This window comes from Hemicordylus capensis, chromosome 3 (genome assembly GCF_027244095.1).
Source record: "Hemicordylus capensis ecotype Gifberg chromosome 3, rHemCap1.1.pri, whole genome shotgun sequence".
NCBI classification, from domain to species: domain Eukaryota; kingdom Metazoa; phylum Chordata; class Lepidosauria; order Squamata; family Cordylidae; genus Hemicordylus; species Hemicordylus capensis.
Window position 1 is genome coordinate 236,431,635 of NC_069659.1, and position 18,569 is coordinate 236,450,203.

Here is an 18,569-nt window from a genome sequence, read left to right on the forward strand (position 1 = left end):
TCAAATGTGCAAACCTTTATAACACCATGAGGACTAGAAACAATTGAAATTTAAAATGAATATTGAGATATAATAAATACAGTTTTAGAAACAGAGAAAAATTATTTGTAATCCATACACAGGTTGTAAACAACAGAGTTCTTGCTGCTTGGGTTACAATTGATTGAAGTAATTTTATGCTAAGAATCAGAGCTACTGATTCCACACAGACCACAAAAACATAGTCTGGGACCCTGAGTTGGTTAATATTTACTATTACATTAGTATACCAGCCAGTCATTGAATTTTGAGGAGGCTGACAATAGGGATGTGCAGAATGTTTCAACCATGAACCATTTCAACTTGAAACGGGCCATTTTGGGTATTTTGAACACCCTCTAAAAAGGGCCTGTTTTGAGCTTGGAGCAGAACAACCCCATTTCAATCGAAAGCTTTCAACATTTAGAGCATCATTTTGGATGTCTGTTTTCCCCTTGCTGATTGGTTTTCTGGCACTGGCTTCCAGTTGGTTTGCATTCTCTTCATTTCTTGGTTGGCTTGTTATCATACTATCAAATGTTGTCATTGGTAGCCGTGCCCCCATTGGTTGGGGGAAGGGAGGGAGAACACAAAAGGAAGGAATTTCAAATTCAAAATTTATTTAAAGGGACTGGGAGGCAGAGAAAGCCCTTATACTGTGGCTCTCTTGAAGAAGAGGATACATCAAGACAGGATAGGAGGAAGGAAGGTTTGATTTTGTGGTTTTCTTTTCTTAGCTGTGCTATTGCTGCTATAACTACCTCATTTTGCTTTGACAAAGGCAGAACTTGGGTGCCTTCCTTCCTTGAGTTGTGGTTTGTTTTGTTTGTGAGATAGTGTTGTGGCAAAGAATGAACAGTCGGAGATCTCCCGCCCCTCTCTCTGTATATTACGTAATATTTCTTGGCGACTGGTGTGATGAGCTCCATGTCTGGCTTTGAGACTAACTTGTGATTCACTCACTGCTCTCATCTGCTCTACAATCTGCATTGCAAGGTGTACTCAGCCAAAAATATGGCTGAAGTTGTTCTAGTTGAGATTATGGATATGCTTGCTGCTAAGCAAGGGTGCTGCTGTGGCAACTGTTGTAATGCTAGGAAGTAACATAAGGAATCATAATTGTGTGTGAGAGAGCAACTTGTGCCAATGATGTTACTGCAGTGCAGGCACTGTGGTTGGCAGTGGATTCTGGGCCAGTTATTCTTTTTGGCCATTTTTGGACTGGTCTGTGTTTGAAATGGTATTCTGTGTGGGAGGGACAGATTCCCTTTTACTGTGTGCTTCTGCAGTATTTTTCAAGGCAGGGTTGCAAAATGCATTGCAAATTGCAATGGGCAAATACATAATTTTTAATAATAAAAAAATAAATAACAATAAACTTTGTTAGCTGCCCCATAAGAAATTGTTCTCTGGGTGGCTCACAACAGAGGAATAAAATCTCAGAGGATTATTTTATGCAGTTTTACAATCTCTGTTTTAATTGTTAATTGATTTTAATGGTGTTTTAATGTAAACTGCCCTGAGCCTTCTGGAAGGGCGGTATAAAATTTTTAATAATAAATAAATAAATAAATAAAACATACAATAAAAACACATTAAATCATAGCATACAAGAAAAGGTGAAAATAAAATAAATATAAAATAACCTTCCTCCCACAAGTCCCTATAGGTTTATTAGTTATTAACATTTTATCAATGTTGTTCCTGTTACAAGGTGAATCTTTTAACACTGTAGTTGAAAGACAGAATAAACAACATTTGACAGACAATTAATAACTAACTTTACATGTAAAACCCTCTAATATTTAAAGCCTTCTAACAACTATTCAGAACTTGAGAAAAATGAAGATACTTTTTTGAACAATACTTTTTTAAAAATTCAAAGTCCCTTTCTTCACAAAGACAATAATATCATCATACATGTTATTTCTGAACTAAAGTAAACATGCTCCTATACTAGAGTCATTGGCATTAACACAAGTGACCACTTTTTGTGTAATACAAGTAGATTTCCACAGTAAACATGTACAATGTAAGTGAAGCCTATGGTAACATTTCAGTTGAGGTCTCAGGATTAGGACAGGAAATGAATAATTCATTCGCAGACTAAGTAATCACAACTTTTGATATGGATTCATTGTAAGAAACTTCACTTTTGTTGAATTAAAAACAAAACAAAATAAATGTATGAGTATCTGAGAAAAGTATTAATCATCATTTACAATTAAAAAGGAACAATCCATATTTCTCAAAGAAATTGAAAATCAGCTACATGGTCACAATTCCCAATAGCCAAATAAAATGCAAATTAGAATTTACATCTAGATAGGCTAATGGAGAGTTTCCATTAGCTCTCTTGATTATCTACATACAAGTGAATCATTATTTTTTCCTAATGTCCTATATTTTTCAGAAACCCAGGCATTATATTTTATTATCACACCACAAAGGACTTCAAAGCTGTTGTGCTTAGTGGTGTGCATGGTTCGGTAGAAGCGTGGTCTGGCACTTGGGGGAGTGTCTCTTTAAGGGTGGTGGTGGTAGTACTTACCCCCCCACCGCTCTTCCCCCTCCGGTGCTGGTGCTTTAAAAAATCTTCTTGGGGCGGCAGAGTTCCTCCCTGCCATCCCTGGCCCCGTCGTTGTCCGTCTATGCCTTGAAGAAGAGCTGGCGGAGCGCATGTGCCCTTCGCGGCACGCGCGCTCGTCTCAGCCGCGGGCACACACGTGCCGCATACGTCACACTATGCCCTATGGCAAGCCCTAAAGCCCTATGGCAAGCAAATTCCTATAGGGGTGGGGGACCACAAAAAGGAATTCACAGACTACCTGGCAAAAGCTGTGCTGGATGGTCTGGGCAGAGGGTCAGCAGCAGCTGCTGCTGCAGAGAACTCTGCCTGCTTCCTCCTTCCTGGCTTGCTTGGCCTGCCGAGTACAGGCTTCAGGGAGGCCTACTCGGAGGCCTCTCTGGAAGCCCCACCCACCCACCAATCAGCTGAGAGGTGGGGAGAGAAGAGCTCTGCAGTTTGCAGGCCTTGCTGATCCTAGGCCTCGCCGATCAGCTGGAACTGGAGGCAAGTGGCTGAGGGGCCCTGGGGCTGGGCAGGTGGGCAATGGGGTGGGGGTGGCAGGAACTGGCGTGGTGCCCCCACCTCAGTGGTGTCTAGGGCATGTGCCCTGCCTGCCCCCCCCCCAGTTCCACCTATGCCTCCATGGCCACATGTTTTCTTTTGTCTCTCCAACAAAAAGCTGCCTTCTTTCTCTCAACAGCTCTCTAGCTCCCACCCACCTGGTGTGCTGACTGGCTGAGCCCTAGAGTTCAACAGCCTGTCAGTTGGGACAGGGTTCACTTCCAGTTAACTCCTTAGGGGAGGGGTGGCTGATCACTACAACTGGGTACTGTGCCAAGTTCCATATTATCAACTATCTGGGTAGAGTGTGATGCGAATACACATTTGTCCAAGACTTGCTCCATTACAGTAATGGGTAAAGAAATGCTTGTATGAACAGCATCTTGTGTTTACCTGCTTCTTTGACATAATCTTTGAGGCCGCAGCATGGCATTACAAGGAACATGTCAGGGAGCTAGGGCCAACTGTAAGCATGGGTGGGGGATGAAATGGGGCATAGAACTGCCTCAGTGTTATGTGGAAGAAGCGGGTTCTGCTCATACTATAATTTTTTGAGTGGCCTTAAGCATCTTTTCAGTGAACAGTCTGAAAGGAGAAACTGGTATCCAGAACAATAATGATGATGGTGGATGTATATATAATAGTATATGTCATAACATTTACCCAAAGCAGAACAGCCCCTTCAACATGTAAGCAGGGCTTTCTAGGAACTGCTCCAATTCTTTGTAGTATGGGATTAAACAGCTTGGGCGGGGGGAGGGGACTTCTCAAAAGCAAACACTGCCTCTCTTTGGTGGTGCCCATTTCAGTCAATATCCTAATATTTGGCACTACAATCTGCAGTCAAATCAACTGCAACATGATGGCCATTCATAATTTCAGTAGCACAATATTTTTGTCACTGTATGAGAGAGAGAGAGAGGGAGGAAGGGAGGGAGAGGGAGAGAGGGAGAGGGAGAGAGAGAATGTAACCCAAAGCATAAAGTGTTTTCCCTTCGGTATTCATATAATTCATTCATTTATAGGGAAGAAGAGTTGCCAATGAAGATATTAGCCACAGAAATGTAACAGCCCAATGCTAACCTGACAAGCTGCTCTTCAAAGAAATGCTTGTCTTCAGACTGTCAGAACCTTGCTAGAATACTGCTGTATCATTTAGACAGGACTGCATAATAACCCAAACTCATTCAGCCAGATGCAATTTGTCACTCGATCTGACAGCATTTAAGGTTTTCCAAATTTCACAGTGTTTCACTAGAAACTCAAGAGCAAACACTTGCTGTGCTCATCAAAAAGAAAAGGACTGTAGCAAGCATGCTACAACTAATGCCTTGTGTAAATGGGTAAACCCTCTGCTCTCTGACATCAAAATACTCTTCTTTACTGTATATTGGACAGGAGGAAGCCAGAAAATCCTGTAATAAGTGCCACAGCCAGAATTCCCTATAGGCATAAAAAGAGGAAGAGCTTCTTATCACATAACTATGGCTTGCTGGTACAAGAAAGCATGTATGTTTCCACAGAGAAATCTATAATTTAAGAGTACAATTGAATATTTTTGTGCTGATGAATAAAGACAGCCGATTCTCTGAATCAAATGTACAAAAAGGCATAAATGTCAAGTAGTAAGTTTTCCTTGCACCCTAAATCAAGTTCTGTTGCAGGGACAGAAGAGCTTCCTCAGGCCTATGCTCTCCATTCCTGCTGTTCCACTAGCAGAAAGTGGAAAGGATGTAAGGAATACTGTAGCTTTTAGCAGGAAGGGTGCAACACTGGATGATCTATAACTCATACAGAGAGAAACCAGTACAGCAGCAGCACCAGCAATTACCCCCAAATACATGTGATGTGGATTAGGATCGCAGCTTGGCAGGAGAACTTAAAGCTTGGCAAACAGAAAACTCTGTTCAGCATCTGATCAAGAAATCTCTGCCCAAGACTAACTGCCAGCTGGAGCAAACAGTCTAGTTCTGGGCTAGATGGACCAATGATTCGGCAGTTCTGCAGTTGGTTGAATATCATCATACAACCAACATCTGTTAAATTGCAGGACACACTTCATTTCTACTGGACCACAAAATCTGAAGTACAAAAGGCACCATAATGAAGGTGCCAGTTTCCTCAGACTTAGCCAGCCTATTTCAGAGTTCACAGGCAAGAAGGGTTGGCAGTGGAGTGGGCAGGACGATGCATCAGCAGAAAGGCATACCGCAAGCATCAGCAGGGCATACACTACTGTCCTTCAGAAAGGCAGATCTGTGACAGCTGGACAAGGTAAAGAGAAAAAACAAGGCCAAAGAAAGGTGGCACAAAATAAAGAAAATGAGCATCTGTGCCTTGTATTCCCCTCACAACCTCCCCTTCTGCTGTCACCAGATGTAGCACTTCCTTCTGCCAGAAACTCAAGTCATTCTGCTGTGTACCTTGTGCCTGCTGTCTATGACAGATTAAGTTTTTCTGAGGTCCTACTTAGTCTCAAACAGTTGGAGTGGAAGGAGTAAAAAACGTAAGCCTTGTAAGGGTTGCCTCACATAAGATGACCTCCTTTACTTCCCATGTGGGAAATTGCATCAGTCTTGCACGTCATGTGTGATGAATGGGCGGGCAGTTCTCTTATCCAATTAGCAATTGCTGCCACTAATACACTGAAAATACATGTGTGTATTCTGTACATGTGACAGAGGATTCACACTGTGTAAGAGTTGTGCGAAAGGGAAGTAACTCTATCCCAAGCACACTTACGAAGGAGTACGATCCATTGAATTTTGTGGGATTTGCTTATGGATAAACATGCTTAGAATCCCAGTGCACGTGTTAGCAAACAGAACACTAGAAATCTGTGCTAAAGAAGGCCGTGAAATATGGAAGAGCAGTCCATGATTGGCCTTCATGCATGTAAACATTCTAGAAGAGGCTGAAAAGAGACTTGTTTGAAGTACAAAATTAATCTAGCAGAACACGTTGCTTCAATATTAAATATGCAAAATACTTCATAAAAGCACTTGAATATGTAATAAAAATGGCTAGTTATATAGTTTCCCTAAGGAAAGCACTCCTCCATGAATAATCAAACCCTATTTGTTTTCCAAAATAATATTTTTTATTTCAGCACTCTTTCTCTTCCGCTTACTTGGGCTCTTGTAGAAGTGTGTTTAAAAAAAACCCCAAAACCTCAGCAGAAATGCCTTGAGATCAAACTTCCTTTGAGACTTTGAAGTCTCAGTAAAATGTAGAGGGCAGGAATAATGTATTTTCACTGAAAATCTCCCCCCACCCCCTGCCCGCATTGGATAAAATATATGAGTTTTTTATATTTGCAAACAAACAAACAAACAAACCAGCCAGCCAGCAATGCATCAAGGCTAAGAGCTTAATATATTCAAACAGTATCATAGTAAAATAGTATTTTCCGATGACGTCCCGTACTTTACCAAGTGCTTACCACCCAGTAGATGACACTTTAAACAGAGCAAGGTGAAAAGGCAATGCTCAGTGCTTCTTTCTTTTACACATCAGGACGGATTCTCTCAAAAATCCAATCTCTGAGGTGCACACTTTCCCTAAATTAAAACTGAAGGCACCCTTGACTCATATTTCCCAAAACTTTGAGAGAGTGTGTGTGTTTAAGAAGTGCTCAGCCTATGTTTCTGCATGTCATTGTATTGGATGTGCCTTTTGACTGAAAGGAGGAAAGCACAGGGAAGCAACTAGTGCAGAGATGTAATGTGAAGTCTCCTCTGAGGGCAGGCAATTCTACTGCATCTCTCCATCAGGAATGATTAAACGATCCAATCATGCTCAATGCAGAGGTGCAACAGAAAACACACACATTCCAATAGAGGTAGACTGGGCAGAAGAAAGGCCTCACCAGTGAAATGTGTAGAAGCAGCCTTTGTGCAACTGGGAATTATGCCCTATAGCACACAGTTTAAAAATTACTGCATTCACACAGCACACACCACAAATGTTGACAGTATACCTGAGTGAACAAGATTTGTTGCTTGTCCTTTGCTCCTGTTGTCTATCTACAAAGAATGCGTGCAAGCATGGACATCCCCCCTTTAACACTCATTCCTTCAGATGCAAAGAAATGCCATTTAAGAAAGCATGACCTGTTTTACTGCAGCAAAGACACTGGAAGTCTGCTGGTGTCAGAGGAAGTGGGCCTTGAAGGGGTCGAGCACAGTACAGCAAAAGCACTAAGAATGATGGATTCTGTTTGGATGCATAGGCATCAGCATTTTTTGACATCTTCTGTCTGTTTCGATCATAATAAAACAGCAAAATCAGGGAAAGCTCTTGTTAGCTTGGATCAGAAGTGTCCTATAAAACAAAGTAGCACTGCCCCAAAAGCTTCTATTTTAAATTATCATCACAGAATTTCTTGGAAATCAGATGCTATGTGCAAGAAGATGAAATCCAACATAGCATTCTGGGTCTGACATTTGATTTACTTTATATTCCACGGTATCAAAAGGCAAAGGGGGAGCAGAGAAGAGTGGGGGGGGGGGAGAGAGAATTCTCAAGCAAAGCAGAGTGCTTGGAGAGACATCCAACTGGCAGTTGATTTCTGCGCTTCACAGACCTCACCAGCAGCTGAGAGTTCTGGAGCCTGGCAGTGCAAAGCAACAAGATGTTCCATTGACACTCATGGGAATGTCTCAAAGTAACTGGTTTTCCACACTGTCACTTCTCATACTGTGCAATGGAGGCAGAAGAAGGAAACCTCCAAAGCTTGCTTGGAGAAACAAATAGGAATTTATCAATATTTCCAGCTGGACAATTATGTCAAACAGCAAATATTAAATAAAGGATAGCTTTCAGACAAAGTCACTACTTTCATCCCCAGAGCAAATGGGGCATTTATCCCCATAGCAAATTATCTTGTTGAAAGTGGCAGAACAGAAGTTAGTCATTCTCAAACAATATCATGTTGGGCTGCTGGGGTTCTTATGTATTTGTTTTATTACAAAGAAGCACTTGGAAGGAAAGGCTTTCCAGAAGTAGGAGTGCTGGGATCAGTTCTGAGAGCCTTCAGAAGATCAGATACTGTGATTCAGTGGTTTGAACCCGGCATTTTCACTAAGTTTGTATGTTGTATTGGGTTTAGATGCCACAGTTCTTTTGCTAGGGTTTAGAAGGTCTGTAACTTAGAAAATTTGGGCCAAGGTTAATAGTTCAGTGATAAAACACAAACTCTGTATGAACAATATCCTATGGTCATCCTGGAATTTTCAACAGAAGATTCTTGAATAGTGGGCTGAGAGAGCCTTGTCTGAGACTTTGGAGATTTTTTTAATTTTAAAAAACATCATCACCAAAATAGCACTATGAGCTTCCAGGAGCTGGCGGAATGTTTTGGTCACAGAGGTAAGAAAATACTAGTTTAACTCATGTTATTTGGGAAGGGAAAACTCAACTGTCTTTTGTTGGGAAAGGAGGGGAAATGCTGTTGCCACTCAATCAGAGCTATGCTAAAATTCTGGATTTCTTCATTTTTCTAAGGGATAATCTCACTTTTGCCCTGGAGGAGGAAAAATGTCTCAAGGAATTTGGATACAAGTGAAGCAGCTAGTACAACTCTAGTAATTAAATCTATGTTTGATAGCAATTGAGACACAAGTAACATCAAGATGTAATTTGAAAGAAAAACAGATAAATTAAGGGTGGGGGGTGGGGGAGAGAAAATTGGCCTGCTCAAATCTCTAACAACTTATACTATGTACTCTGGAGGGGGGGAAGTGTGATGGAAGGTTAAAAAAACCTGCCTTGCTGCATTTTAACAGGGATGCAGAAAGGAAAAAGGTCATTGTTCACCTTTCCTGCTCCCCAGAACCACCACAATTCCAGTGCTATATAGCAATAAAATATACAGATTCAAGTGGTGCTGTAGCTGCCACTTTCCAGGGGAACAGGAACAGTGTTAAAAATGTTTGGGGTTATATCCAAACCCTGCTCTCTGCTTGTGTAATCTAGCACTAGCGCAGGAAGTGGGCCAATTTTCAGCAGCTCCCTCTTTCTTCTCCAACCCCCTGAAAATCTGCTCCTGTGGGTGTCACTACCTTCAGAAGCAGATTTTTGGGGAGTGCAAGGGGTGGGAGAGGGGAAGGGGAATTGCTAAAATTACCCTGCCTCTTGTGTGAACACTAGGCAGCACAAGCAGAAAGCAGAACTTGGATACAACCCAATAAAAGAATGAAAAAGCCCTGCCGCCGCTACTGTCAATAAGCAGGCAAGTAAAAACATCTTGCAGGCTGGAATTTGTTGTGGCCTTTGTTAGAAAGCTGCCTTACACAATCTAAGATAGACAAACAGAACAAATTGGGAGGCTGAGAAAGAAGAATCAAAGAGAGATTGGTAGCCAAGAAGGTGAAACTAGGTGGCGGTAGTGCAGTGAAGGCAGTCTTGTGAAGGGAAATGGCTTGTTGTAAATCTCTGGGGCATCTTCAGCATTTCAACATCCTCCTGGCTCTTAGAGACCAGTTTTTGAGTTAATGGGCAGTAATTGTGTTAAAAAGTATGTCTCCTGATGACAGCAAGATCCTCATGGATGCCAGGTGTTTGAGAGACGCTTCCGACATATCATTGACCTTGCAAATGCACTGCAGTCTGGAACGGAATGATAGAATTAATGACAGCCTCTAGCAGTTTCCAACACCTTAATGTGCAATTAAAAAGGTTATGTAAAGAAGCACTGCACCTTTACCTTTCAAGTCATGCATGAAAGTAACTTAGTCTGCAAGAAGTAATCCTGCAAAAAACAAACAAGTTTTTTCATTTGCAAGCTTCTTCTCTTCCAGTCCTAGAGAGAAGCAGGGAATGGCTTTCTCAAGATGGGAAGAAAAAATAAATGGGGACCAGAGCACCATTCCCTCTAAGAGGGAATTCCAGATGTTGTTGACTACAACTCCCAGCATCCACTGCTGTAATGGCCTTTGGCTGGGAATTATGGGAGTAGTAGTCAACAACGTCTGGGATTCCCTGTTAGAGGGCTGTAGATGGAACTGCCTCAGTGGTGATTGGTCAGCACCCCCAGTTGCGGCGAATGTGGGGAATTTAGCTCAAAAGGAAAGACAGTTCCAAGCAGTTTTAATTTGTGCAAGCGTCTGAACTCAAGAAAACTGGCTTGAGAGAGAGGTTTTAATTAACAAAAGGAGTTTATTGAAAGAAAAATAATAAAAGTAGTAAGACTAAGTTACTAGGTGGTCCTAACGTGAAAGCAATACAAATATGTTTAAAAACAGACTATGGTAAGGCACATTTTGCTTAATGTTCGAGATTATGTGTAAGTTCTCAGGCAGGCAAGAGAGAGATGCTAAGAGATTTGAATCCAAGTGATAGATTGGAGTCCTGAGAGCCGGACAATCACTAGACTGTACCTGTCTCTAGGTAAGGGGGCTTCAAGCAGAGGGAGACTCACGTCCTTCAGCGACAGCAAGGGCAGGAGGGTTGCAAGGATTAGTATTAGTATGAGGAGGGATGCCCACGACAATGGCTTCTCCGTGGATCCAGCTTCCTATAGGTGCAAAGCAAGTTGGGTGGATTGGCACAGGGACTGATCCAGATAGTGATTCCAAGCTCTTTTGAGGTTGTAAGGGAGCATATGGAATGCTCAGTGGGGTCCCAAGTATAGCATATGAGTGAGAGCAAAGATGGTATGCTGAGATCCTTGGAGTCTCCAGTGTATAGCACAAGAGAGCACACGATGAATTCTCCAGCAGAATGGAAAGGGGAACACACTGGATTATGAAGTCAGGGATATTTATATCCCAAAACATGCCTTGGAGGCATGTTTCTTTTGTCATACTTTGCTGAATAGGAAAGCCTGGATGGGCTGGCATGGAATGCATTGTGTCTGATTGTCCTTCCTGGGTAGTGTGAATAGCCTATTGTATGCAAGGCTGACTGTAATGGGGAAAAAACCAGGTTGTTCACATGTAACTTATGATCTGGTAGAGATCTGTCGACATCCATAAGTATGGGTTTTGCGCCTGTGCAGGAACCACACAGTAGCAGTGCTGCAGCTCGTTGAGGCATCCAAGCTCAGTCCCCACACCTACAGCGTGCTACTTAAAGGTTGGCTGGGTGCCATGTTCCTCAGTTCTTGGACAACAGCCGTGAAGGATGATAATCAGGATAAGTAGGTGAGTTCATCAGTATCCAAGGATAAAGGCATTCACACTTGTATGCACATAGCAGAGCACTACTGCAGAGGGCTGGTCCAGAAGGGTCTTATGGATGTTGATGGATCTCTACCAGGTCATAAGTTACAGGTGAGCAACCTCTTTATTTGGACTGAGACCCACCGAGATACATAAGTATGGGTGTTTAGCAAGCTCTCACTGGAGGAGGGTGCAGTAGTGACTATTGTAACACCCGCTTCAAAAGGCATCTCCCGAAGCTCGTCTCAACAGCAGAGCACACATCTATGGCGAAGTGTTTTATGGACCATGTAACTGCTTTGCAGATGTCTGTGAAGGTTACCCCTGAGAGGTGTGCAGCTGATGAAGCATAAGCATGAGTTGAGTGGGCCTTGATAGCTTCTGGTGGTCTCTTGTTTTGCAACTTGTAGGTGAGCAAGATGAGGACCAGCCAGCTAGACACTCTTTGACATGCAAGCACCTTTGGCAGGACCTTTGTAAGATATGAAGAGGCACTTGGTGGTTCTAAGGTCTTTAGTACGTGCCAGGTAGAACAGCAGTGCCCTGTGTATATCCAGAGAGTGCATTGCTCATTCTAGTGGTGTAGATGGTCCCCTGAGGAATGTAGGAAGCACAATGTCCTGATTAAGGTGAAAGCTGGACACTATATTGGGCAAAAACTCCGGGTCCATGCACACCAGCACTTCATCTGGATAAATTCTGGTGTAGGGGGAGTCAATCCTTAAGGCTGTAAGTTCACTTACATGCTTTGCAGTGGTAATGGCAAGTAAGAAGACCATTTTTAAAGTCACAAGTTTGATGGCAGTAGTAGCCAAATGGGCTCTGAGTCAATGTGGAGAGCACTAAGGAAATGCTCCACAGTTCTATTTGAGTACGAACAGGAGGGTATAAATTCATGAGCCCTTTAAGCAAGGCCCTACTATCTGGGTGAGAGAAGAGTGTTTCGCCATCACATCCCTGGTGTTTAGAAGAGAACGCAGCCAAGTGGACCTTAAGGGACACATAGGATTTAAAACGCAGCCACTTCCCAAAGTAGTTACACCTAATGGAGGACTGCCTTTGGTTGAGCAAGATGGTTTTTGGTAGATGATTCACCACACCATCAGATGGAGTGTGAACACGTCTGGGTGGAAGACGTGTCCATTGTCTTGGGACAAGAGATCTAGCTCTTGGGGCAGACGACGGTAATGGGTCCCCGATAGTTTGAGTAGCTGTGGAAACTATGGTTGCCTTGGCCACAATGGAGTCACCAGGATGCATGATATAGGAGCAGCCAGGAGATGTGCTACCACTCGGCTTATCAAGGGGTGCAGTAGAAACATGTATGGTGTCTCTTGGGTCCAATCCACCTGGAAAGAATCCCCTAGAGACTAAGGGTTGCGTCCCGCCCTTGAGAAGAAGCAAGCGCACTTCGTATTCTCTGAAGTTGAGAAAAGGTCTATGGATGGGGTCGTCCACAAGTTGAAGAGAGGAGCTCTGTATTCCATCTTGAGATCCCATTCGTGTTGCTATTGATGTACAAACATGCGACTGAGGTCATCCGCTAGGACACTGTCCAGGCTGTTTATGTGGATGGCTATATAGAACACCTGATGTCTGATGACCCAGTGCCACAGTTGTATGCTGAAGGGACATAGGGTCCGTGACACAGTTCCTCCCTGGCGATTGATATAAGCCTGGGCCGTGGTATTGTCCAATTGAACTTGGACGATTTTGCCTTGTAGCAGTGGTAGACAAGGCTTCATTGCCTGGAAGACGGCCAGCAATTCCAGGAAGCTGATATCTAGTTGGGCCTGTTGTGGGGTCCACTTGCTCTGAATCTGATGGTTCTCGCAGTGGGCACCCCAACCTAGTAGAGATGGCTCTATTGTCAACCAGATTGATGGTGATGCAGTTTGGAAAGTAACTCCCACTTGGAGAACATCTGCAATTGCCAGTGAGGAAGCAATCGGAGTGTATGAACGTGTTGCAAAAGAATTCCATGTTTTTCCTTTTGATTATCATATGGTATGCCAGGAGAGCAGGAACCCATGGCAGTCATAGCGAGGGCAGTACCTGCAGCAGAGGTATGAGAAAAACCACAGGAATGGCAGGTTGAAGGAATTTGTAAATGAGCTGCTGAAGAGGCAATCAGTGTTGGTGCTGGAGACAATGACCGAGCTCTCAATGTCGACCATGTTGATGTTGATGGGTGGTAAGCATCGATAGGCTCCATCAGTATCGGTGAACCTCTGGAAGGGACAGTGTCGAGGGCAGTCTTCGACATTGATGGTGGTTTCAAAGGCGGATGCTGCATACCTGAAGGAGATGATGTTCGATGGCCACGAAATTTAGGACCAACAAAAGGAAGTACTTTTTCACACAGCACATAATTAATTCATGTAATTCTCTGCCACAGTTAGTGGTGATGACCACTAACAGGCTTTAAAAGGGGGTTAGACAAATTCATTGAGGACAGGTCTATCAATGGCTACTAGTCTAATGGCTATAGGCCACCTCCAGCCTCAGAGGCAAGATGAGTATAAAAACCAGATGCAGAGGAGCAAGAGTAGGAGAGAGGGTGTGTTTGTGGACCTCTCCTCTTGCTTGTGGGCTTCTCAGAGGCATCTGGTGGGCCACTGTGAGAAACAAGTTGCTGGACTAGATAGGCCTTGGGCTTGATCCAGCATGGCTGTTCTTATATTCTTATGACATTCGCTAACAGTCACACAATGGCTTGCTGTTAATTGAGCAAACATATCTAAGTCCTTCTCCCCACGATCTTCAAGAAGCTCTAAATATACAACCTAGCACTAAGTGGAATGAAGCTACATGCTCACTTACAACTCTTTCCCCCTGTATTTTTATCTGACATTTGCCGCTATAAGAGAAATCAAACATTGCTTGAAAATAAGCAACTTCAAAATTCAATGAATCTGCCAACAGATTAAGAAAATTAATCTTGTACAGATTTAGTACTTGATTATTTTAAGAATTGTGTCTTAAGAGAGAAAATGCCACATAAGGAGAATTGACATGTATGTATCTTAAAACCAAAGCAAGTATTAGTCAAAACTGCAAAAGCTCAGCCAGAACATTTCACTGATATTAAATAATACATCAGAAGCAGACCCTTCTGTCAAAAATGGAAAGCATACTACTTAAGTATGCTGTCCTGTTGACCTATAAGGGAAGACAATGATATCACCATGCCCCCGCATTCATAATTGCCTAGTATTTCAAACAAGCACCTATATTTGTCCATTCTAATCTACAGGAATCCACCTTAAGTGCAATTAGCCTTTGAAGGCAATTTCAGAAACAAATGTCAACATGAATATCCAGCCTAAATAAATTACTGGTCTTAGATGTTTACACTTCGTGAAAGTAAAAGATATTTGTTGCCTTGAGTTGGGAAGAACAAGTGAATCTGCATTGTATGACATACCTCATATTAGTACAATTAGATTCCTCTATTTTTTCTGTAAATTGTAAATATTCATGAATATGAATATGACAAATATTTGGATACCACTCTTCAACCAAAGTTCCCAAAGCAGTTTACATAGATATAAATAAATAAAATGGCTCCCTGTCCCCAAAGGGCTCACAATTGGACAGAATAGCTTTCTTCTCAAAGAAACTATTTTCCTTACAGGTCATAGAATTACCTCTTGAAATGAAACCAGTTTGCATGAATTGTGTTTAATAAATAACAATATTTATTGTGGTTTTCATCACGAATTTACGATTATATTTTTTCTTTTTTGTTAATGCAGTCCTAGAGATGTATTTGTATTTGTTACTGATACATCTAGATATCCCATCTAATATCATATTTAAGTTTCCTGCCTGAAAATTCTACATGTCAATTAAAATTTGCTCAAATATTATTTAATGATAATGAATGAGAGGGCCACTTCACTTCCAACAATGTATATTTGCATGGGGGGGGGGAAGGGAGAGAGAGTGAGTTTTGAGTGAATGTACTTTGACACTGGACTTCATACCTACTGAAAAAAAAGCAAATAAATCAATGCATCTTCAAAGACATTCTTAGCTATTTAGGTGAATCCAGAGGCGTATCTAGGGAAAATAGTACCTAGAGCAAGCACTGAAATTGCGCCCCCCTGTCCAAGCATCTGACACCCATCTTTCAGATAACTTTACCATAATATCAGCTGAAAAATACAAGTCAGTCTCGTTAATCCTTTAATATTTCAAAAACTATTTAGCAGTGGACTTAGCCAGACCAAAAAATGCTGGAAAACTACAAATTTCAGTATGCTGGGGCTCATGAAATACCCAAATACTATGTGGAGGTGTACTTGGAAAACTAAACAGAAGTGTCTGTCTAATTCTCTGCTATGCATTGTAGCATCACTATTACATAAGTTTTAAAAATAAATGGAGAATTTGACTTTTCCCAGATACTCTGTAAATAATTAAAGGACATGCAGAGTAAACTGTGTCACTGCTTGGAATCTATTCTAGTATTTCAGAAAGACAGTTAAAATGAGAGAAAGAGAGCAAGAAACTCCCACTGGGCCTTAATATTAAAAATTTCACACTGATTCAAAGACAAACTCACCATTAATACCCATATTAGCAAGACATCACATTTAACTCACTTATCACAAGAAGCAAAGTAAGAGCAAATGAATACAATCCTAGGTCATAAGCGTCAGCTCAGTATTCACAAGCCCTGATTCTCTGTACATAGTGTCAATCTGAATATGTGTACAGTGTCTTGTATTATATTAATTTTTTAAATTTTTTTACCTGTAGTCCCTTTGGTGGGGCTTCCTAAAGGCTGTGGGGGGCGGTTGCAAAGGTTCCCCCTCCCACCACTGGCCTCTAGGGCCTCGCAGGTACCATTTGAGCATGTGCGGTGGCCATTTTTAAAAATAATCTTTTTTTTTTTAAGGCCACTGAAAACAAAATGGCCACCGCGCATGCTCAAATGGCCTCTGCAATGCCTGGCATGACCTAGGGCCTCACAGAGGCCATTTGAGCATGCACGGTGGCCATTTTGTTTTCAGCAGCCATTTTTTAATTTTTTAAAATAATTTTACAAAATGGCGCCCCCCTTCAAGTGGCGCCCGGGGCACGTGCCCTGCCTGCCCTACCCTAGATACGCTCCTGGGTGAATCCAGATTAGTTGATGTACACATTTAATCTTTGAATTAGACTCTGGGCTGTGTCAGGTATTTGCTTGGCTGCCTGCGGTAAAGATGGACATGCCCTTTGTAAACCAAATGGCATTCTAACATCTTGATCCAAGTACAAGCAATACTAAATGTAAGTGTTCATGGCATCATTTTACCACCTGGGTATATAAGAAACTATTATTAGCTACAAGTGTTTGTTTTAATGCTCCTTTTTGTATATAATCACTTCATTGCTTTTTTCATTTTACATATTTATTTATTTATTTGTTTGTTTGTTTTGCATTTACTGGCTTGGGATTTAAGGAACAGTGGCTGACATGATGAGATTTAAGGAACAGTGGCTGACATGACATTGACCTGATCAGAGCTGAGTTGAGGCAGAGAGCCTTCAGAGTAGTTGTCCTGCAGGCTTGATAGGCAGCGCAGTGTGCAGGGAGGGAGATCAGGAAGAAAGGAAGGCTGTTCACTGCAGAGCCACTGTAGAACCCTCACCGACATATTTCTGGCAATGAATAATGCTTTTGTGGGGAGAGCAGAGAAGCAATAATTGCTTCCCATGTACTGTCTACTCATCCAGTCTGCAGGGCAACTACTCCAAAGACTCCCTGCCTTAACACAGTTCAGATCCTGTTAATGAGAAGAGCTGGTCTTGTGGTAGCAAGCATGAACTGTCCCCTTTGCTAAGCAGGGTTCACCCTGGCTTGCATTTGAATGGGAGATTATTTATTTATTTATGTACTTACTTACTTACTTAGTACATTTATATGCTGCCCCATACAACAAATTCCCTGGGAAGTTCACTATTTAAAACCATTAAAACATTAACATAATTTTAAAAAAATTAAATTACAATAAAAACTGCATGTGTGAACACTGTAAGATAGGCCCCATCTTTAGGGGATGGAGTCGCCCTGGGAAGAACATCTGTATGCTTGCTTGCTGAAGGTTCCAAGTTCCCTCCCTGGCATCTCCAAGATAGGGCTCAGAGAGACTCCTGCCTTTAACCTCAGAGAAACCGCTGCCAGTCTGTGTAGGCAATACTGAGCTAGATGGACCAATGGTCTGACCCAGTATAAGGCAGCTTCCTGTGTTCCTATGGATCACTGCCTGTCATGTCAGCCTGTATCTCCCCTCAAAAGACCTGTCTGACTTTCTTGATTATATATTATAAAAGGGCCTAATGCCCAAAGTGTGACTGAGTGGCTCTTAAAATCCAGAGAAGGAAACTCTGAAGGGAACTTGATTGCCCATAGGTTTTAGACAGGAGATCTCTCTCTCCTGCTCTCAGTTTAGTCTATCTGTGAGACTCCCAGTATCATTCTATCCCATAACGGTTTCTAACTGTTCCCATAAGATGAAAAAACTGAACACAGGGCACCACTGAAGACCTACTGGGGGCAGAATAATTATCCAGATGGTTTGATGCAATAACCTCAACTTGCATATAGAAAAGCTTCCCCACCCCCTTGACAAACACAATTCATGGCAATATCATCTCTTAGACAGTTCTTTACAGCATATCGAACGCTGAGTTAGTATACACTTGATTACATTTCTCAGAAAGAAGCAGATTAATTTCAGACAATTATGAGCCAAGTTGTACATGACAACCCATTTTAATTAACAAAAATAGCACTAAATTATAACTATCATATACAGTCAGAAATCTGATTAGCATATGCTCCTTTTGGCCCTGCGAGACTTATGATTACTTTAAGTGAATATTGATTTAGACATAAACCATAGAACTAATACAGACCTTTGTAAAAACCTGCTCAGATGATTTCATCATGGCACATCCTTTTGTGTGTACAATCTTGCACAGGGAATATATGGAGTTTTTGAGCTCACAGGAAAAAATAACTACAGTTTGCAAATACCTCCGGAATTTGGGATCGGTTTGGGGGGGGTGGGGGGCAGGGAGGCAACTGAAAACCAGACAATCCAGAACCTTCACACCCATTGTAGAAATGAAGTCCTTATGATGAAATCCTATGATGAAAATCCACTCTACTTAATTTTGATTCTGACCCCCTCCATCCCACAATATCTGCCTCTCAAACTTCAACCATACCACCAGAATTTTCAACTGTAGACCCAAAGCATGTG

General features: G+C 42.1%; 1 protein-coding gene across 6 annotated transcripts in view; it reads right to left on the bottom strand.

Moving 5' to 3' along the window:
• Positions 1-18,569, bottom strand: part of MICU1 (mitochondrial calcium uptake 1) — a 256,008-nt gene that overhangs the window by 51,693 nt on the left and 185,746 nt on the right. The window lies entirely within an intron of this gene.